Source organism: Lagenorhynchus albirostris, chromosome 1, assembly GCF_949774975.1.
Source record: "Lagenorhynchus albirostris chromosome 1, mLagAlb1.1, whole genome shotgun sequence".
NCBI lineage: Eukaryota > Metazoa > Chordata > Mammalia > Artiodactyla > Delphinidae > Lagenorhynchus > Lagenorhynchus albirostris.
Window position 1 is genome coordinate 53,095,692 of NC_083095.1, and position 24,048 is coordinate 53,119,739.

At 33.4% G+C, this 24,048-nt stretch overlaps 1 protein-coding gene across 1 annotated transcript in view; it reads left to right on the top strand.

Moving 5' to 3' along the window:
• The window catches only part of MDGA2 (MAM domain containing glycosylphosphatidylinositol anchor 2), an 825,804-nt gene that overhangs the window by 682,562 nt on the left and 119,194 nt on the right, over positions 1-24,048 (top strand). The gene's annotated exons all lie outside the window — the stretch shown is intronic.

Consider the following 24,048-nt stretch of genomic DNA (forward strand, 5'->3'; position numbering starts at 1 on the left):
AATGTAGGATTTATGAAGGTGTTCCTTGACTCTGTTATTTCATGATCAATCTATGATACCACCCCAGATCCACTGTTGGCCAACTCTTTGTTAGCTCCAGGGTAAAACATTCAAGTAAATGTTTGCTTAGTTGTAGAAGAGATGCCATATTTCACTGCTTGACATTGAGAGTGGATTTTCCCACTGTGGTCTGATTTTCTTTATAAGTGCATAGTATGTTGTTGCCAGTGCATGCTATTTTGAGTAGCAGAACATCAGGGAGGGGATAAGTGTGCCTTCAAGAAAACTGACCTTTCTCTAAAACATTATCTGTCCTAACCATACTATAAATCACCAGAATTACAAAGAAGTGAAACATTAGCAGGAACTTTAATAGGATAAAGCAAGGTACTGACTTATCAATTTAGCATCCCGTGGCATCTAAATACTTACATGTATAATTACATATAAATGCATACTCCTCTAGGGTCAGTTCAATTTTTGTCAACGTTTTCTCTAGGAGAAACACTTGTTTTCAAGAAACTGTACTGGCTTTCTCAAACAAATCAAATAAATTAGTAGAAAATAATGTTAATAAATAAATTATTGCCTGCCACTGTATTATGTTACATTTTTTATTCTTTTTTTCAGTTTTCAAGTAAAAATTTATTCTTTATTAAAACAGCTAAATTTGAATAATACAACTGAATTAACAGGAAAAATTAAACTTTTATTGAACTACTACTGTACACATGGACCTGAGGTAGATGCTTACTGCAATTTATTTATTATTTTTTAAATTTCTAAAATGTTTTATTGGAGTATAGTTGATTTACAATGTTGTGTTAGTTTCAGATGCACAGCAAAGTGAATCTGTTATAAATATACATATATCCACTCTTTTTTAGATTATTTTCTCATATAGGCCGTTACGGAGCATGGAGTAGAGTTCCCTGTGCTATGCAGTAGGTCCTTATTAGTTATCTGTTTTATATATAGTAGTGTGTATATGTCAATCCCAATCTTCCAATTTATCCCTTCCTGCTTACCCATGGATAACCATAAGTTTATTTTCTACTTCTGTAACCCTGTTTCTGTTTTGCAGATAAGTTCATTTGTACCCTATTTTTTAGATTCCACATATAAGCGATACCATATGATATTTGTCTTTCTCTGTTTCCCTGCAATTTAAAGATAAACTAGTAATAGCCTTTTTGGGTTAATATTGAATGATAACTATTACTAAACAAGGAAGAGAATGTGGTAAATACTAATTTTGCACAGTAACAGTGGTCATCATTTGTTGAACATTTATTATGTCAACATTATCTAAGGTCAGAAAATATCTAAATATTGGCTCTAATGCTTCCAAGCAGTGATCTCTGTAGTTTTTCATTGAGTGTTTCTATCTATAAAATGTTTCTGAGTATGCATCTCCCATATGTGCTCATCTGTAGAGTATGTATATACTTTTATTTTTTATTACTTCTTTTTAACCACTTTCACATCTGTTTCATTCAGTCTTCATGAGAACTCATCGACAAAGATGAGTCTATACTTAAAATTCACAAAATAAAGACTAGAACATTGAATCTGATCAAAAGTATGTGGCTGGGTCCCAGTCACCTAGACCATCAGCTTCAGTAACAGGAAGGGACTTCTGGCTCCTTGTCTATAGCTCTTTGTACTTTATTCTTCCCTTATTTCTTTGTAATAACCTTCAGAAGGCCCTAAAGGAGAAAATGAATGAAAAAAGAAAGAAAATACACTACTGAATATTGAAGAACAATTCCTATTTAAAATAAAATTGGGGAGGGAAATTCAGCAAATGCCTACTTAGAGATTTCAGTACTAACTATAATTTAGGATGACTGTTACTAAGTTTATTGCTAAATTTTTCCTGGTGACTTGGATATTGGAGATGAAAGAGCAAAACAGAAACTTCAGTTGTATATACATGTTGGATTTTTGTTAACAGAAAATTAGAACATGAAAATAACTTCTAGTTCTTTTGCATGTAGGCAATTGCAACCATTTCTCTATTGCAGTATTTTGATATGGCTGCCAGAGCAGGTCCAGTTCAATAGTTAAGGAGAAACCATCGTGTCGTAAATCAGCTATATAAGATTTTAACTGGTGAATGGATGGACTGTGTAAATATTCTTGACAAATGTGATGGAGATGACTGGATACAAGTATCCACTGGAAATCATTGTCCTGATTTGGACATAGTGGCACTGATCTGCTGATTATAGATGTGTGAGCAGGAATCATTTATTTTCTATGATGGAATTTTATGATTTTATTGATTATAGTTTGCATATTTGTATAATAAATAAACTTTTACTCAACATTCTTAAAGAATAGAATGCATGTGGAAAAGGGAGAAAAATTAGTAGCAGGTATATCTTATGTTGCATCTACAAACCTTCATTGAGTCCTTTCCTTGTAGGATAATCCAAAACCCAGGCCAAAGTTATTTTTGGAAGATTATAGTTAGATAAAGGTGAGCAAAGGATCTTAAGGATACCATATAAAATTATTTATAAAAATTCATTAAAAATAAAAAATACTTATACATTAAAAATGGATATAGGATCATTAACTTCCCTAGAGACTACAATTCCTGATTAATTTCCCTACTACAGTTTGACGAATCAGAAATGCATGTCAGGTACTCTTTTGAAATACCAGGAAAATTAAGTAGTGGATATAGTTTGTTGTTTTGGTAAGATAAATAAAGAAATAAGGCTCAGGATGTAAATGCTAGTAGCTATGTCTGGAAGTTTAGAAGTCAAGGATCTAAGTTAAGACGTTCATTAGAACCATGCAAAATATTTTCGTGTATCCTTATTAGAATAATATATCTATATTGTTAGTATTATACTTATAGCCATATTTATACTAATATTAGTGATTTATTAATTCTACATTAATAATAAATTAATATTCAAACTAATTTCATTGAGCACGCAGTAGGTATTATGAGGTCGCATTTTGTTGGATGAAGAAGAGAATTAGTCAAAACTCTTCTCTGTGTTTTTTTCAACTTTTATTGAAATATAATTGATTTCTCACAGTGCTTGACAAAGTGATTTGCATTTGGTAGTATTATGAAGTATATGTTTATCTACTAGTTCAGACTCAGAGTTTCTTAAAGGTAGAAAAAATGTCTTGCGTGGTGTTTCACATGATTCCTCATCTCAGTATATTTATTTACTGACTTAAGTGTGTACTATTTTCCAAGGAAAGATAATAAAGATACTTTAAAATCAGGGATGGTCAGAACTTTTCAAAATTTTAAACATAGACATTTTTATGAAGCCGAATACTAACCCAACTGTGTTTATGTTTCAGCCAATGCATCTATATAGAGAAAGTCTAGGAAAAGGGCCTATTTTGCAAACTCAGTATTTAATATAAATGTATAGTTTCCAAAATACATCCTAAAATGTGTGAATGGAGATACAAATATCATCTTGCATCTCTGAATCACTCTTCAGGAAAGATACAGCACTTTTTAATAGGGCTTCTGTAATATTTTCCCAATGTTTGCAAATGTAGCAACTATGATTTGGCAGAGGTAATGAAAGCATTTCTTCCTCTGTTACCAACAATGACTCCCAGAAGCTGCAATTTCAGATTTATAGTTACATGATATACAAGAATTTACAGCAGATTAAAAAGTACTTTGCTTCGTCTGTCATTACCACTAAGTGAAACATAGTGAAATGATAGGTGGGGTTTTTTTTCATAGTTGTTGGCTGTTTTGAAGTATATCCTGAAAGCTCCAATATAGGGCCCTATAATTAATGTAAATAGCATAACACATGGCTATCTAAATCACTACCTATATCCCTCATTTCTACACAAACGTATTTAATGTACTTCTTGACTACTAGCATGTATGCTAAATGTTTTTGTTAAATTATGATAAATGGAGAAGCCATTTTTGATACCTAAATTAGCATAATATGTTAATTGAAATATTTTCTCCATATGAGTGGTTCCTAACAGTCTCTTCCTCAGACTGTTTATCTTTGTTATAAGTCAAACAAGTAAAATAAAACAATGTGATCACTATATTTGATGATACAATTTTACAGCCACTGTTATAATCATTTCGGTTTTGGGTTTTTTTTTCAGTTTTGTTTTTTTGCTTTGTTTTATTTGTTGTTTTTGTTGAAAATATCTTATGTATAAATAAATAGTACATGAAGAGTCTTTAACTTTTAAAGAAAATAAGATAACTAAAGCATTCACTAAATACAAAAAAAAAATACTTTGAAAGAAATCATAAGCCAGGAGCAAAAACTAAAAAACCATACAACTTCTACTTTGTAATATTTTTGGTGACGGAGTTCATTTTTTATAGCTGCTTGCTGCCAAGACTAAAGCAACACATCATCTACTGTGATTGACATAAGATTAGGCTTCACAATTTCATAGTGAGATTTTCAAGGATAATACTTTTGCTGAGTTCCCCTCTTTACTTCTGAAAACTTCTACACCTACTAAGTTTACTATTGTGTCAGTGATCCATAGTATCTAGATATACGATTTGTAAAAGATGAATGAATTAATGTTTCATTTGTCAAAGTAGGAATCTATTTTCTTAAATATATTCCTTTGACTTAGAGCAAACATTGCTATATATAACAGGCTTCTATATATAAAATTCAACATTTAAAATATATTTTTGGCAGATCTACATGGTTTCATGTTTTACCTAATTGGGGCTATTATCAAATAACCATTTCATATTTTGATGTAGAAGTATGGCCTGAGATAAAATAAATGGATTTTCTAATTATGATTTTTTACTTTGAACATAGAAAATGAGCAGTCTCTCTGTTTTTTATTATTAATATTTGTCTATCCATGTGAAAGGAAGAAAGTATTAAAAATTTAACTCATTCTCATTTCAAACACTTTCATTTAACGTTTTCAAAGCTACTTTACATCATCCTTAAAGAAAAAAGTTAGGGTCTTGGACTCTAAGCTGACTACTAAAAGTAAGCCATAAAAAGGATTTCTGAGGATGGAATTTGAAAATTGACATTCTTTTCTAATATAAAAGTTCTAGAGTTAATTTTTACTCTTTTTGAGCTTGATGATAAATATGGCATGTGGTCATGTTAATCCTAATATTCTACTTTATTAAACATAACTTATATAACACAGAATTGAGAATTTGGTCCCCTTGTCCTTAGTAGCATAATTTGGATTGAATTTCTCTCGTCTTCTATCCTAAATTCCAAGGGAATTATGAAGTTTGAAAGATATAAAGCAATAGTTTGTGCATATTCTAAGACCTAAATTTATTAAAATTACAATCAATCTCGAACTAGCTACACATTATCTTCAGTAATGATGCATATAATCTTAAAGAGCAGATGAGTAAGAAAAGTGTATTTACTTCCTAACTGTGAAGTTATTTGCCAGCATCTGCCATTGTAGAGACTTTTGGGGACCAACCTTGCTTATATTTTCAAAGGATTATTTGTAAATTTGTTTACATGTATTGCAGATTATATACATAAAGCAAACTTCTCCTTGGCCCTCTAACTAAATGTTAAGCTGCTTTTCTTACTCTCTGATTCAAATTATAAAGACATACCAAATGGAACCATTGGTTCCAGAGGAGCCAATTAAGTGACTGTTCTGTATTCGTGGGTGAAAAAAAACTTTGATGTAATCTTTGTTCAATTTCCACAGTGGTGGTACATTGGTATTCTTAATAGACCCTATTCTCTTTTTTCCATACTCAAGGAAAATATTAGTCTCTCTTTACTGTGCCACATACCTTTCCTTACTTAAAAATGCAGGATGTCTACTCTACTGAATACCTTAATTTTCCTGTTACCTTTATCTTTGCCAAAATACATTTTCATAAAACTTGTTCTCTTACTTTGCCTTTTGCTTACTTCACATTCCTGTTTCCAATGTCTCATCTTTTTTTCTAAACATCTCTAATAGGAATTGTATTTGCTAGAGGAATCCCTGAGTCACACCTATAAATTCATGGTTCTTATTCCTATATCTTATTTGCATATTGGAACCACAATATTCAACAATCCTTTTTTAACTTATTCAAAATTGAATTTTCTATGTCAAAACCACATTTTTATAGACCTCTCAATTCCTCTTTAATTCCATCAGAAACTAAATTTTCTTGGGAAACCTTTTTCATGAAACAATTAAGTTATCACTTCCTAAACTTAAAACAATATAAAATGTAACATTTCTTGTCCCAGATTTTCAAGAATTGGTTCTATGATCATTGGTAAGCTACTGCATCTTCTAAATGCAGATTCTTCTGTGTTATAGATTCATCTTTCATGATATAAAAGGGTGAACTAGATGATTACCACAGTTTAAGTCCTAAACCTATTCTAAGGTGATAGGTTAATGAGTCAATTCTATTTATTTTCAGTTTTATTTTAAATTGAACTAATTTTTAAACTGGAATTTTATAGCATGTATCAATTTCCAACACTCAAGGACAATTACACGACATCATAGTCTATAGACCAAATTCAAAATTTACTGTAAAATCTAGTATGTTGTTTTTCATTTACTTGTGTTGTAAACTCAAACATGAGCACAAATTCAGGCTATTGAAATTTCATTTTCTGAGGTTATTCTGCTTAATTGAACTTCTTGGTTGACTTACAGTTAAGTAAAAGGCCAGTTTTATTGAAATGATCCTTACTGCTTATGATTCTGAAATATTCCTTGCATTGATGAATACAAAGGATAGAAAAGATTGAGGTTTTGAAGATTTAGTTTCTTCTGGTTCTTCTTCTTCTTCACTAAAGACTCCATCTCAGATATCGTTTGACTTTGTTGCTAACAAGTCAGTGTTCCAGCTTTCATCTAAGCCTTTATTTTAACTTTGATACCAGCTTGTTGAGTTATATGGACACACAAGTAAGCTCTAAGAGGCTTTAAAGGGACTGGATTTTTTTAGCTGATTTCATCAATAAAAATATATTGCATAACTGCTCTTACCAACCTCCTAAATTTCCCATTCAGATCATCAGCTGACTTTAATAGTGTGCTGTGATGTAATTAGTTTACATTTTGGTACAACCTCCTCATCTTGTCACAGGCATGTAATAGTTTTTGAACCAGACCTGGACGTTAGACTATACATTAAATTGTGCAATACTAGATAACTGACCTTAAAACATTTTCTGAATAATAATATTGTGAATACATTTTCTTTCTTTTCGTGTTGCCCTTTTTTCTCATAAAGCAAAGGAAGGATCTAGTTAGTTGAAGATTTCTATAATGTCCATGTTAAATGTACACTTCCCCAAAATTAACAAAGAACTAAAGCATAAAAAGTTACCCAGAAAGAATAGGTATTATATTACTTATATTAAAAATTCCTTTTACATTGAAATTATTACAAAATCTATGTTGCCAGGAGTTCCTTGGCATTATTTTATATATTTTTTTAATTGATATATAAATGACATATAACATTTTATTAGTTTCAGGTATACAGCATAATGATTAGATATTTGTATATATTGTGAGATGATCACCATAATAAGTCTAGTTAACATCCATCACCACACATAGTTACAATTTTTTTAATAAAAAAGTAAGACTATTTCAAAGTAATCATCTACCTTTTCAAATGTAGGCACATATATAAATAATTTTGAAGTAGAAATAGCTATTTTAAATACTCAGTCCTGTTTCATTGCCTAATATTAGAAAAAAGCACAAAGACTCTTTCTTTGGATACACTATTGTAGTCTAGTTAGGCTTGTGCCCACTTTTAAAGAGTGATATTACAGTAGAATTTTCTTTTTTGTATTTGCCTTTTTGACTAAAAGAGCTGTATGTTTAATTTAAAAATCAGGTAAACAATCCAATATAGTGTTCTCTTCTGACTCAACATTTTTTTCTTGTGTGTTCAAGAAAGAACACACAAGCAAGAGAATTTTATTACCTAAAACTTGAGGTAGTATTGGGGACAGTGAAGCAGTTGCACTGATTCTCCTGAGCAAAGCAATGGAAAGGGTGAAGAATGCTGCTTCCCAGGGAAGCCATACATAATGAAAATGTTATATGTTGGGGACATTTGGTCACAATAAGAAGAATGTGGAGAATAGAGTAGCAGAAGCTAATGTGTAAAATATTGATGGAAGAGAGAAAAAGAAGTTTTTATAGATTGAGGAAATTTAGAAGAGAAACATAAGGTTTTGACAAGATGAGCTGCTTAAGATGCAACTCCTCAATTTTTTTTTGTTGTTTAGTTTGTTTCTGTAAGTCATTACTTAGTAAAGATTTAGCGAATTCTTTAGACAGATGACTGAATGTGAAATCATGATGCTACTGACCCTATGGGTGATTTAATTATGTATGAATTGTATTCATTTATACTGTTCACCCTCATTAGATTTTTAAACAAAAGATCAAGTCTGAAACTCTGCAAACTCATGAACAGATATAAATTTTTGTCATTTATGAATCTTTAGGAGAAAGCTTCAGAGATATGCTGTGATGAATGCTCAAAACAGAGGTGTTCCAGTCAAATCAGTGATTATAATCATAACTCTTGATCATTAGTGTAACAAGCTTAATATTTTGCAATTTTGTCATACTACTCCACTAAAATATCTCTTACACATACCCATGTGCATGTATGTAAACTAAATAACTACAAGAGACTGTTTTTTTTGTTTTTGGAATGTCTCATTTTTTTGTTAGTAAGACATATTGCTCATACATTTAAAAAAATTGTATAACTATTAGCAACCTTTTTTCCCAAGCATATAATATATAACAACTTAATTGCACCACCTTGCACAAAGTTGACCATTATAACCATTTAAACAACAAGAAAATGTAAATAAGACAGTGAGGATGGAACAGGAACAAAGAATAGGAAATATATTTTTTCAACTTTATTTGGGTATCATTGACAAATAAAATTATGATATTTAAGGTGTAACATGATGATTTGATATATGTATACACTGTGAAAAGATTCTCCCCATCGAGAATTAACACATCCAACATTTCAGATATTTGCCTTCTTTGTGTGTGTGTGTGTGTGTGTGTGTGTGAAAACATTTAAGTTGTTCTTTCTTAGGAAATTTCAATTATACAGTACAGCATCATCTACTATAGCCACGATGTTAAATATTAGTTCCTCAGACCTTATTCATCTTATAGCTGAAAGTTTGTACGCTTTTACCAACTTCTCCTTATTTTCTCTATACCCCAGGCCCTGGCAACCACTTTTCTGCTCTGTTTTTATGAGTTTGACCTTTTAAATTATAGATACAGGTATACTGCATCTATAAGTAATTCCATGCAATATTTGTCTTTCTCTTTCTGACTTATTTCCCTTAGCATAATGCCCTCAAGATCCACCCATGTTGTTGAAAATGGCAGGATTTCCCTTTTTTCTCATGGCTGAATAATATAGCTCATATGTTTTGAATATTAACCTCTTATCAGATATGTGGTTTGCGAATATTTTCTCCCATTCCACGGATTGCCTTTTCAGTTTGTTGGTGGTATTTTCTGTTTGTTTGGGGGTTTTTTTATTCATTGTTTTTTTGCTGTGCAGAAGTTTTTTAGTTTGATGTAATTCCACTTGTTTATTGTTGCTTTTGGTGTCTTTGCTTTTGTGTCAAATCCAGAAATAGCATTGCCAAAACCAGGTCAAGGAGCTTACCCCCTAAGTTTTCTTCTAAGAGTTTTATGGTTTCAGATCTTATGTTTAAGTCTTTAATCCATTTTGAGTTGATTTTTCTTCTATCAAGTAAAGTTGTGGGACACAAAATCAATATATAAAAATAGTTGTGTTTCTATACACTAATGATGAACTATCAGAAAAAAAAAGAAATTAAAAGAACAATCCAATTTATAATAGCATTAAAAAGAATAAAATACTTGGGAATAAATTTATCCAAGGAGTTGAAAGATCTATATACTGAAAACTATGAGACATTGATGAAAGAAATCAAAGAAGACACAAATAAACAGAAAGACATTTCTTGCTCATCGATCTGAAGAACAAATATCGTTAAAATATCTGTATTGCCCAAAACAATCTACAGATTTAATGAAATCCTGATCAAAATTTCAGTGGCATTTTTTACAGAAATAGGTAAAACAGTCCTAAAATTTTATGGAACCAAAAAGACTCCAAATAGCCAAAGTAATCTTGAGAAAGAAGAACAAAGCTGAGGTCATTATGCTTCCTGATTTCAAACTATATTACAAAGCTATAGTAATCAAAAAGATATGGTATTGACATAAAAACAGACACATAGTGTTACCAAACCAAACTGGACTACTCACTGGACATGTGTCAAAGCCAATCTACTGACACTGGGTTGTTGTGAAGGAAAGTACAGTGTTTACTGCAGAGCACCAAGCAAAGAGAGTGGGTAGCCAGGGCTCAAAAGACCCAAACTCCCCAATAGCTTTTAGGGAAGGGTTTTTAAAGACATGTGTGAGGGAGAAGGTTACTGGGTTCCTGATAAGGTCATGTACAATTCTCTAATTGGTTGATGGTGAGGTAACAGGGTGGTATTTTAGGAATCTCAGTTATCAGTTATCTGGCTCCAACCAGTCTGCAGTCTACTTGCTGGTGGTCAGCATGCAGTTAACTTTTTACCTGGTGGAGGTTTTTGTATCTTCAAAACAGCTCAGGATATTATCTATAGCCCTTGAGGAGGAACTAAATGTTTTTGTTTTATGGATAAACTGTTATTATTTTGTCTTGCTTGACTGCTTTCCTTTGTTTCTGTATTTTCTTTTAAAAACCATTTTTTTTCTGATTTAAAATATGACTTCTTTGATTGAATTTGCTCTTTGGAACTTGGGGAAGACCTAGGTGGCTGAAGTTTTTCTACAAAAAAGAGGCAGGGGACTCAGTTTCAGTAGTCCAGTGGAACAGAATAGAGAGTCCAGAAATAAACCCAAGCTAATATGGTCAACTAATCTTTGATAAGGGCACCAAGAATATGCAATGGAGAAAGGATAGTCTTTTCAATAATGGTGTTGGGAAAACTGGACAGCCCCATGCAAAACAATGAAACTGGGACCTTATACCATACATAAAAATAAACTCAAAATGGAAATATATTTCTGTACTGCTTCAGGATACCTTTATCATCATAGTGAGTAATGATGTTTCTAGATCTATTTATATATATATCAAGAATCTAGTTGAGTGAGTTAGAAGCAAAACATTTTAAGTTCCATCTAGATTCTGTCTATGGAAACTGCCTATAATGGAGAGGTGCTAATTAAAACAATTTTATTCATATTAATAGCCTAGAAAAATTTAAATAATTAAATCAATTGTTTTATTATAAACACCTTGAATTATTTAGAGTTGTTTTATTCTTCACTTTCTTTTAGACCTAGGAACAGTATAACTAAGTAATAAATAGTATCTAATAATCATACAAAGCAAAGCTTCTATAAACAGATTAAGAGTACTGAGAATACTATCATTTTTGTTATGAGGAAGAAATTGCAGTGGTTCTATACATTATCCATCATGTGCCTAACTTGAACAATACAAATGTACCAATATTTTCAGTCACATAGCAATAATTCTACACTGTAACTCCAAAATTTTGTCCTGTTGAGAATAGTATTAGAGATATAAAGTAACAATTATTAACAATCTCAGAATGTTTGTGGAGAGAGGTGAATACTAATTTTGTAAAGTGTATCACCAGATCTTTGGGGTTGCTTTCCTGCTAATTATTCACAAATGCTATAGACTATTTTATTTTTAAACTACATTTCCCAAATTGCCAGTTTCTAAGTTAGACTAACATTATGTTAGGGACTAATTTACAATTTGCTTTTGGCGCTACTTCCTCAATCTGTTGTGCTGGAAAGAACATGGACTTTGAAGGCATGTTGTTTTAGGTCTGAAGTCTGTCACCTGGGCTGTGTGGGATGCTTGAGAATGTAACTTCTCAGATTTTGTTTCTTTATGTGTAAAATAGAGATACACACTTTACAAGGTTGTTGTAGAATTGAATGAGGTAATAAGTATGTAAAATGTGCTAGCACAGTTATACAGAGTATATTAATCCTAAAAATGTTAGCTATTTCAATCCCTGTCTCTCCTAGATACATTAGCCAGACCCTACAAACTTCTCAGTATCTTTTTCCAAGTCCATCCTTTTTCGTATCTTTCCCTATTGAATAAATTAGGCTTATTTTAAGACTTGATTAGCAATTATATTGTTCGTTCTGACACCAAGTAAGTGGTGTGTCTTCCAACACCAGTTCTCTGATTCTCTGACCTCATCTGGATGTCCAAAATTCAATTCACTTCTGACACTAACTGCCTGGCATCAGTGCAGATCCTACAAGTTAAAGAGCTCAGTGCCATGAGACCACCTCCACTTCAGACATCAGTCACAACTCCCAGTTGCCATCCATACTTCTAACAAACCAACTATAAATTTGGGGGTTCCCATGACTTGGTAGTTCCTCCCCTACCAAGTTTGGTAATTTGCTAAAATGACTCATAGAACTTAGGAAAACACTTTTTCTTGAATTTACCAGTTTATTATAAAGGATACAACTCAGAAACAGCTAAATAAAAGAGATGCATAGGGCAAGGTATGGGATGGAGGAGGGATGCCGTGTCAAGATTTCATACCTTCCTCAAGTGCACCACCCTCCCAGCACTTCAGTGTGTTCACCAACCTGGAAGCTCCCCAAACCCCATCACTGAGGTGTTTTTATGGAGGTTTCATTACATAGGCAAAATTGATTAAATCACTGGCATTGGCGTTTGAACTCATTTTTCAACCTCCAGCCTCTCTCTCCTCCCTGAAAGTCAGGGGGTGGGACTAAAAGTTCCAAGAGTTTTAGGAGATCTGTTCCAGGAATGAAAAACACAGATCATATATATATAACATATAATTTATATATATATATGTATTTCCTATCATACTACAGCAATTAATTAATTATTGCCTTTTAAGAATTCATATATTGTTTGTATTAAATTGTGCATACTCACATCTGTTAAGATGTTGTCTTTACACTGATACTGTAAATGATATGTTAATAGGAGCCTTTTTATTCATTTTTGTTTAATCTCTTAATATATCATCGTGTACCTAACAGTATCTAAGAATTTTCTGAGTATTTATGTGCTTGATTGATACTAATAAAATAGGGATATTTTGAACCTATATCTGTATGGTAACAAAATGCTTCAAGATATCACATGGTCAAATCTAAATGGCTAACATCTTGAAGATAAATTAGCCTAGGTTCAAATATGTTTAGTGTCCCTCGATGGCCATAAACAGGTTACTCTCACTCATCTCTTTGAAGTTCAGTTTCTTTACCACTGAGATAGATATAATTATAAGACCATGAAAAGATCTGAGAGAAAGACACACACACACACAGAAACAGAGGAATAGAGGTTGTCATACACTAAAGGTAATAATTTCACTATTTTTATTGGGCAAAGGAAGGATTTAATTTGCTGACTTAACACTCAAACTCCTCGACTTTCTCATCTCAGTACTAGACTTTTTTTATTTTTAAGGGCACAATTTTCCTAGATCTCCTTAAACAAAAAAACAGCAAAGAGCAGACAAGTGTCACATTAGGCAGGCATTTGACTTGAGAAGAAATGACCCTATTGTGTGCATGTTTATCAGTCCCCTCTAAGGGTTCAATAATAAAGATCATTCTTACCCTGAAATTCTCCAAACAGGTGAACATTCTCCTCTTTTTAAACTGTAATTAATTTTTCATCTATAGTCTCACACTCCCTTAAAGACTTAAAAATGGGTTTTATTAATATTCTTTAAGATAGCTTTGGAAGGTTTTTACTTATTCAAATGTATTTTTTTTAAAGATCAGAGGTATTGATTTGCTCACAGTCCTGGTTGTCATTAGAATCTGGCTATTGCTTTTAAGAAATAGAGGCAAATTTTTATTCATACACAATGTTAAAAGAACACATGAACTTGCCTCTGATCACCTTATTGAGAAACAAACATTAATCACATTTCTCTATAGTCTGGTGTTTTCATTCATTACTCTTTCCAGATAAGTTAGACATTTGTATGTGAATTTAAACATTAGAACCATTTCCCATTTGTAACACTTGGAACCAGTAGGTACAAGAACAGAAAATGCTAAAATCTTAATTAATTTTGTACACTTTTTACTTAATTCCTATCAAAATCCTTAATAACTTTAAAAGATTACACGTTTGCCTCCAGATAGCTAATCTACAGGCACTCATCATGTATATTAATACATGGATAATACAGAAATTCATTTACATGAAGTACATTGCTATATAAACTGCAATTTGAGTCTGGTTTGAAATCCATCGTTAACATTTTTCTTTAACATAGCAATTTTGTTGCAGTACTTCTTTGCTTTCCACAAAACGTGTTTCCCATTTTGACTTATGAAAGTTTGTGAATTCTAAATGCTGGTGTGAATAGGCCAACATCTACTTCAGTTGATAACTTTAATAGGGCAAAATTTTCAAAATCCTCTGAGGAAAAGAGTGAAATCATGGAACATTGGTAATATTTGTAATTGGAAAGAATGAAGCATAGGTTGTTGCTAAGAGCGTATATTCTGAATCAGATTACCTTGTTTGAATCCTCATTCTGCTACTTTTTAGCTGTTTATCTTTCCTTAACTGCTTTGTGCCTCAGTGTCTTCTATAAAATGACTTATTATTATAAAAAGATAAACTTTTATTTATTTATTTATTTATTTAATTTATTATTAAAAAGATAAAGACAGGAATAAAGACACAGACCTACTAGAGAATGGACTTGAGGATATGGGGAGGGGGAAGGGTAAGCTGTGACAAAGCGAGAGAGAGGCATCGACATATATATACTACCAAACATACGGTAGATAGCTAGTGGGAAGCAGCCGCATAGCACAAGGAGATCAGCTCAGTGCTTTGTGACCACCTGGAGGGATGGGATAGGGAGGGTGGGAGGGAGGGAGACACAAGAGGGAAGAGATATGGGAACATATGTATATGTATAACTGATTAACTTTGTTATAAAGCAGAAACTAACACACCATTATAAAGCAATTATACTCCAATAAAGATGTAAAAAAAAAAGATAAACTATGTGAAGATTTTAACACAATACCTAGCACTTAGTAAATATTCAGTATCAACAAATATAATTATTATTTTTATTGCCATCATCCTCCAGTATATTTGTAGGGAGATATTTTGACAAACTTTTCAACCAGAGATTTTTAACGTAAGTGAATCCATTCAGTAAAATGTAATGATGTATTTTTAGAATCATTTTATTTAATTGAACAAAACTCAGGCACCTATTTATTCTCCTAAGCACTCCTACTTTTAAGCATTTCATATCTAAGTGGACTTTTTTCTCACGATATTTTATTTATTTTAGTTTCTTAAGATTATTTCATAATAGAACGTACTGATTAACTCTTACACCATGAAAAACTGGTTCTGTCAGAATAGTGAACTTTAACTTTTTTGACACCTGAAGCTTTCTTTCATCATATTCAAAGACTTCATACTGCACCATTTAATCATAACTGCACAGGTTATCCTCACTGGATATTCCAAAGAATGAGATGCTGAGCTCATTAATAGCCAGTGAGCTTAAAGTAAACCTTATTATCACAGAAGTTTTCCATAGGCAGACCTGATTGAACTATAATGAATATTCTCAGTTTTACATTCTCTTGCTTTTTTGAGGTTAAGGAACCACCTTGGAATCCAAGTAGTTGGGGCAGTATTTTAAATTGCAGTAACGATTACCTTCATTTAGGGATGCTTTCCAATTCAGATTCTATTGAATGTATGAAAACACACTGTGCTTGAAAAGTTTTAACCCAGCACTGTCAGATGTCTTTACAGGGCTAAATCTTCTAGGTTTGGATGAATGACACATTCATATATAATGAGGGTCTAAAAAATCCATTACTTGAAATAACCTAATAGGTGAGATACATTCAAAGAATTCTCATAGAAAATCATTCATAGAAAAAGTAAATATGTATTTTAAGATATATCCCTGTTAGGTATAATTAATTACATTTATATTCTTTGCCATTTAAAAAGAAATTAATAAGAAGGAAGATAAGTAGTTGCAAATACTTTGTTTTGCTAGACAAATGCAAATATAATTTGAAAGTAATTGTATATTCTCTTAATTTATTTTCATTTGACTCTAGTATCATTAATCTCTGCTCCACTTTAGCATTTTGTTTCAATGGCCATATCTCTGATCTTGTAATCACTCTAAATTTCTCTATCACTGAAGTATTAAATTGCGACAAAATTCTATTTATTGACTACAAGGTTTTTGCTTCCTGACTCCGTTGTTTCCAGTGTATTTGCTTTTCAAGTTTTCTAGTTGTCCTAGTAATCCAACCCATTGATTATCTTCCTCCATTAGTTTCCTTCTGAGCTAATTCCTTTCCAGAGCCAGTTTGGATCCCATGGTCTGTTGCTTACACTGTGTCTCCTCAACTACCCTGTCCCCTTGTCCTTATGCCTCACTCTGCTAAGTCTTCACATAGAATATCAAACTGCTGGATTTTCAAGGCTAAAAAGCATCTGTGTAAGTTATCTGTTACTGTGTTAAAAACTGCTCTATTACCTAGGAGCTCAAAAAATATCACATCTTACTAAATCTAGTTATCTAATCTCTAGTGAATCAATAACTTGAGGAGGCTATTCTTTTGCTTCATATGGATTGTGGTATTCTGGATCACTTGGTGGTACTTTGTGGGTGGCTGGGCTGGTCTGGAAGGTCCAAGATAGCTTCGCATCCCCTGAAACCTGGGGATGGCTGGAAGGCTGGGCTTAACTCTGCCCTCTCCCTTATGTAATCGCAGGGCCCCTTCACCTCATCTCTTTAGCAAAGTAGTTGGACTTATTACATGGGTCAGGACTCTCAGAGTGAGTATTTAAAAAAATAGGAAGTGAAATTCCCTGTCTTCTGTGGCCTGGGCCCAGAAATCAGCACAGCATCATTTCTGCTATATGCTATTGGTCAAAGTAATCACAGAGCCCATCCATATTTAACAAAGTGAACATAGAATCCAGGTCTTGATGCGGAGAATATTGAAGATACTATGGACATCTTTGCTCTTTTACATCATTCATTCATTCATTTCAGCATTCATTTATTCAATCAATAATGATTTGTCACTAATTATAATACTAGGTACTTGATGGATACAGAGGGTGATTCAATGGCTAGGAAGTTGTAAGTTTCTTTATAATGGAACTTACACAGGAGACAAATACAATGGTAACTAACATTATATTATTAACAGTAGGAGAGATACTTCACTTACTGGTAGTCAAGGATGGGCTTTCTGAAGGTAAAATCTAAAAGATGAGAGTTCCAGAGCCATGGATAAAGTAAAGGAAAGACAAAACAAAATCAGAGGTCCATTGTCTGGAAAGGGTTTATCATGCAGAAGCTGGAAGAAAACCTATGTTTCTGAAACATAATGTTCAAGATGAGAATAGTTGGATATATGACTAGAGCCAGAACTTTCAGGACCTTGTAGGCCTGGTTAACAAGCAGGGGTGAGTCAATAAAGTATTCTAAACAGGAGAATGAAAGGGCTGATTCTCTGGTAAAAGGACGTCTGGCCAGTCTCAGAAGGTTGAGAGAAGGTCAAAAGAGGAAGCATGTTGGCCTGCTAGAAGGCTATCACAGGACATTTGTAGTAGTCCATGTGAGAGGTAATAGTGGTGATAGTGCAGACTGAGAGAAATGTATAAACTCCCAATATATTTTGAAGGTAGAATCAATAGAAATAACCATCTTTTCTAATCACAGACAATATTGTTGAACAAATAGTTTTCATTACTGATCTCTACTATTTAACCATCTTTCATATGCCAAAAATCTGTAACCCAGGTTATAAATACTTCACAGAAAATGCTTTCACTATAATCATTAATAATATTAAACTTGTCAAAAACAGTAGATATTTTAAGTATTAACTTCTGCCTTGCTAACATTTGGCACCTTGTATTACTTCCTGTTCTTTGAAGCATACAACTCCTTCAATTTTTGTAACACAACTTTCTGGATCCACATATCTCTCTGCTAATTTATGTTTATTTTCCTTTAGGAACTTTTATTTTCCTCCAGCCCCGTAAGTGATTATATTCAAGAGTAAATTCAAATTTGACATTTTGTATGGCTTTGTTTATACTTTCTCTGAGATATCTCAACAGAACTATAGCCTGCAGTCAGCCTTCCATTCTGAGCTTTAGATCCATATTTCTGTTTGGCAATCAGAGACATGCATTTCTGGGCATAAAATAGATAAAATATTCCACAAAACCCTTTCAGTGCAAACAACTGAAAATGCTAGGAAATATTCTTAAAATATTATGAAAGCATTAAAATATTTATTTAAAAATTCCAGGCCAAATTTATACAAAAATAGTACAGTGAGCCTACTTTTGCCCTTGGGAGCATTTGCTGACATGGGCAAATTTGAGCTTCAGTTTTTGATGGCATCTCTGGGCAAGGGATGCAGAACTCCAAACCTAGGGTGTTCCCTGGGAAAGTGTCTACCAATAGAAGTTGGAACTCAAAGAACTGTACCCACAGGGTAAGAGTAGAGCAGAAGTAAACCCAGTCTACACACTCCTACTCTCAAGGGAGTGCAAAGAGCCTTGCCTTTGATGTGAGAAGGATGGAGATGACGTAGGAACCATTCTTGAAGTTATAATCACAAACCAGCTCTTATATATATGGATTTTGAACTCAAATTCATGTGACCCACATGATTAAAATAAAACCTTAAGCAATGAACTTGGATTAATGTGATCCTAGACATTGATGCCAAGAGTTGCCTATGGACACAAATCTCTAGAGGAGGAAGCCATCATCTGAGGCATGAAGTATCCTCATAAATATTTTTTAAAGGACAATGAGTAGCACAGAGTTAAAATTAACCAAGAATACACAGGAACAAGGTACCCTGAGAGAAAACCAACAGAAAAGCCCTGTCAGTACTATAATTGGGGGCTTCCCTGGTGGCACAGTGGTTGAGAGTCTGCCTGCCAATGCAGGGGACACGGGTTTGTGGCCCGGTCTGGGAAGATCCCTCGTGCCGCAGAGCGGCTGGGCCCATGAGCCATGGCCGCTGAGCCTGCGCGTCCGGAGCCTGTGCTCCACGACGGGAGAGGCCACAAGAGTGAGAGGCCCACATACCTAAAAAAAACAAAATACTATAATTGGAAATATCAGATGGTATAAAACAATTACTTTGTTTAAAGACAAGCGTTACTACCTTTACAGGTAATGGGAAAGTATTAAAACAGTGGTATAAAAGGTATATCAAAGGACTACACACATTTAGAAATGAAAACTACAGTATTGTAAATAACACAATGCAGATTAAGCAGAGATAAAGAAGAATTAGCTCAGAGAATTTATTCATGCAAAAACCTCAAGAAATGGTTGGAAGAGAGATTAAAAGACATGGAAAACAGAATAAAAAGGATTCTCAATTGAGAATAGAAAGAGAACAATACAGGTTTATTTGAAGAGCTAATGATGAGAATTTTCCAAAAATTTCCTAGATGACAGACACCAAAGTTTAATCAAGAGATTTAAGAAGCCCAGCAAATTCCAAACTATAAGTAAAAAGAAATCTATACCTAGAAACATTATATTGAAGCTGTAGAACATCAAAACAAAAAGATTCTGAAAGTAGCTGGAGGAAAAAAAGATGTTCACTTTAAAGTATGAGACTTTGAGCTTACTTTTCTACAGCAATAATGGCCATCTGAAGACAATGGAATTATATCCTGTTGTGCTGAAAGGAAATAACTGCTAACCTATAATCCTGTGTACAAGGAAAATATCTTTTAAGAATGAGGTTAAAAGCCCAGAGAGAAACCCATGCACATATGGTCACCTTGTCTTTGATAAAGGAGGCAAGAATATACAGTGGAGAAAATACAGCCTCTTCAATAAGTGGTGCTGGGGAAACTGCACAGCTACATATAAAAGAATGAAATTAGAACACTCCCTAACACCATACACAAAAATAAACTAAAAATGGATTAAAGACCTAAATGTAAGGCCATACGCTATAAAACTCTTAGAGGAAAACATAGGCAGAATGCTCTATGACATAAATCACAGCAAGATCCTTTTTGACCCACCTCCTAGAGAAATGGAAATAAAAACAAAAATAAACAAATGGGACCTAACTAAACTCAAAAGCTTCTGCACAGCAAAGGAAACCATAAACAAGACGAAAAGAGAACCCTCAGAATGGGAGAAAATATGTGCAAATGAAGGAACTGACAAAGGATTCATCTCCAAAATTTACAAGCAGCTCATGCAGCTCAATAACAAAAAAACAAACAACCCAATCCAAAAATGGGCAGAAGACCTAAATAGACATTTCTCCAAAGAAGACATACAGATTGCCAACAAACACATGAAAGAATGTTCAACATCACTAATCATTAGAGAAATGCAAATCAAAACTACAATGAGGTATCACCTCACACCAGTCAGATTGGCCATTATCAAAAAATCTACAAACAATAAATCCTGGAGAGGGTGCGGAGAAAAGGGAACACTCTTGCACTGCTGGTGGGAATGTAAATTGATACAGCCACTATGGAGAACAGTATGGAGGTTCCTTACAAAACTAAAATTAGAACTACCATACAACCCAGCAATCCCACTACTGTGCATATACCCTGACAAAACCATAATTCAAAAAGAGTCATGTACCACAATGTTCATTGCAGTTCTATTTACAATAGCCAGGACATGGAATCAACCGAAGTGTCCATCAACAGATGAATGGATAAAGAAGATGTGGCACATACATACAATGGAATATTACTCAGCCATAAAAAGGAACGAAGTTGAGTTATTTGTAGTGAGGTGGATGGACCTAGAGTCTGTCATACTGGGTGAAGTCAGTCAGAAAGGGAAAAAGAAATACCGTATGCTAACCCATACATATGGAATCTAAAAAAAAAAAAAAAATGGTCATGAAGAACCTATGGGCAAGACGGGACCTACTAGGGAATGGACTTGAGGACACGGGGAGGGGGAAGGGTAAGCTGGGACAAAGTTAGTGGCATGGACATATATACACTACCAAACGTAAAATAGATAGCTAGTGGGAAGCAGCCGCATAGCACAGGGAGATCAGTTCGGTGCTCTGTGCCCACCTAGAGGGGTGGGATAGGGAGGGTGGGAGGGAGGGAGACGCAAGAGGGAAGAGATATGGGGACATATGTATATGTATAACTGATTCACTTTGTTATAAAGCAGAAACTAACACACCATTGTAAAGCAATTATACACCACTGAAGATGTTAAAAAAAAATTTTTTTGAAAATCAACATCATAAAGTGTACTAAATATAATTCAATATGATATACTTTAGGTGAAAGGAAAGTGTTCACAGATTTGGTAGGTCTGTGATGAAAGAAGGAATTAAGGGCAAATAAGCTAACATATATCTGGGTAATTTAAAAAATAGTGCAAGTATAAAGTATGATAATGTCCAATAAATTTTTTAAAAATGAGGGAATTAAAGTTCATGACTCAATGACATATGTCAGAACAGGAATAAAAGGAACAAAGTGTTCTAAGATTATTTTGTCTAAAAGGATGGTAAAGGTATTAATTGATGTTTTGGGATAACTTAAGTAGGCATGTTGCATGCTTTAAGTCAATCAATAAAATAATAGAAACAGAGCAGTTAAGTTCCCAACTAGTAGCAGGAAAAGGGTTAGAATAATGATATAATCCATTAATACAAAGAAAACAAGGAAAGAAAGATCACAAAACAAACAGAAAGAATAAAATAACAGGAAACACTTGTACCCAAATATATCAGTATATTAAACTGAAATGATTAAAGTGCTAAGTACTCTGGGTAAAAGAAAAAGATTGTCTGACTTTTTTGAAAAAATAGAATATAACAATGTGCTGTTTAAAAGAGGTGCTAGTAAAATATAAGGTTACTGAAAGTATAAAAGGATGGAAAAGACATAACATGTAAATATTAACTAAATGAAAGCCAAGGTAACTATATTAATATGAGACAAAATAGAGTTTTAAATATTAAAACATTAATAGAGATAAAGGAGATAATTCACAAAGATAAAAGTTTCAAATCATCAATAACATAAAGGCGATTTAAATTTGTATATAATGAATAGCATTGCCTCAAGATATGTAGAGCAAAAAGGAGACAGGACTACAAGAAGAAAATTTTTAAAAGCTACTACCCTTTTAGAAGAGTTCAACACTTTCTTGTGCGTTAATCCAAGTAGAATAAATGGGGCAAAAAAACAAAAAAAATCCTAACAACTATATAAATGATATGGACAACACAGTTATCAGACTTAACCCAATAGATCCACATCACATCCCCAAACTACAGACTACTCCTTCTTTGAAAGCACAAACAGGATAAAAATCGATCATATTCTGGGAGATAAAACAAGTTTTAACAAATTTCAGTTGATTTAATATATATGAATTGTTTTCTCTGAATATGATTCAGTTAAGCACAAAATCAGAACAAAGAAAAAATAAAACATAACCATATGTTTGGAAATAAAGAAGTACTTGGGTGCACAAATTCAACATGTCCACCAAACTCCAAACTACCCCTCCTTTCTTCCCTGTCTTCATCACGCATCCCCCTCTTGTCTAAGGCATCATTTATGGTCCCATGACATTGCCTTAGTTCAGGCCTTCTCTTTGAGTTTCTCCTCTTTGAGGTTCATGCTCCTCCTATCTGCCACAGTATGCCTTCTAAAAGATTGGTTTAATCATATAAAGGCTTTATTTAAAAAATTTTTAAAGACCCTCAGTACCAACAGGATAAAATTCAAACTCCATAACATGACATTCAAGGATCCTTGATAGAGCCTCTGCTTTTCTTTTCATCTTTATTTCTTCCCAAGCCTTTGTGCACCTTTTATGCATCAGTTATGCTATTCACTTATACTTCCCTAAACACCCTGTTCTCCCTGTCTCCTCCTTACCTTTGCACCTACTTACCCCTCTACCTGGGATGTCCTCTCTTACTATTCACCCACCTGACCATTTCCTATATATCCTGGGAGATACAATTCAAGTATCACATTCCTTGCCTGGTCAATCCTCATAGTGTTATTCACTTCTTCACTTTCTACCCTAGAATTGTTTTTTGTACTTCAGTTTTTTAAATTAGCTATTTAAATGTCTGTCTATTGCGTTAGAGCATAAACTACATGCAGATAGGATTTTTTTCTTGTTCATTTCTTTTTCTATTCTTAGCACTTATATAAGGAGGGCTCAAAAATTGAATTTATGAATAAAATTAAAATTCTTATGGTAGCTTAAACATATTTGTTGAAAGAAGCAAGAAGGTTCAGTCAATATGTTGGCTATGAGAAAGGAGAGCAATATTATAAAAAGTAGATGGAATGACATGTAAAGAATATCAGATGGCACGTTTGGTGTGGTAGTCCTAAAACCTTTTAGCATCCTGAAGGAAGGCCTTCCAGGTGGAGTTGTACAGCTTTTATACTGCACAACTCAAGAGGGTGCCATACACGTCTAGTCAAGGATGTGATATTGTTGCCCAGAGCAATCCTGAGCGCAAAAAATCCTGAGTGGTCCCACACAATTTCCTTGATCAAATGAACCATGTCATTAGAGCCCAGGAAATAATTGTTATTTATTATGACAGTTGGGAGTCATCATTAAGAAAAGGCCTATATTTTGCATACCCTAATGAGAGAAATGTGTAACACCTTTTGGAAATCTTCCCATCAAAAACAAAAAGATTAGGTACCTAACGTAGCAAGTTTTGATTGTATGGGAAAAAACCTCACAATTAAGCCAAATAAATGAGCCATTGCAGTGGGTTGAAATCCATATCCGCCTGTGGTATAATTTGCAAAGTTTGTTTAAGGTTTACGCATGAATATTATGACTTGCAGTCAAATTCTTTCTGACTGAATAATTTAGAAAATAAATTTATATACTTGTG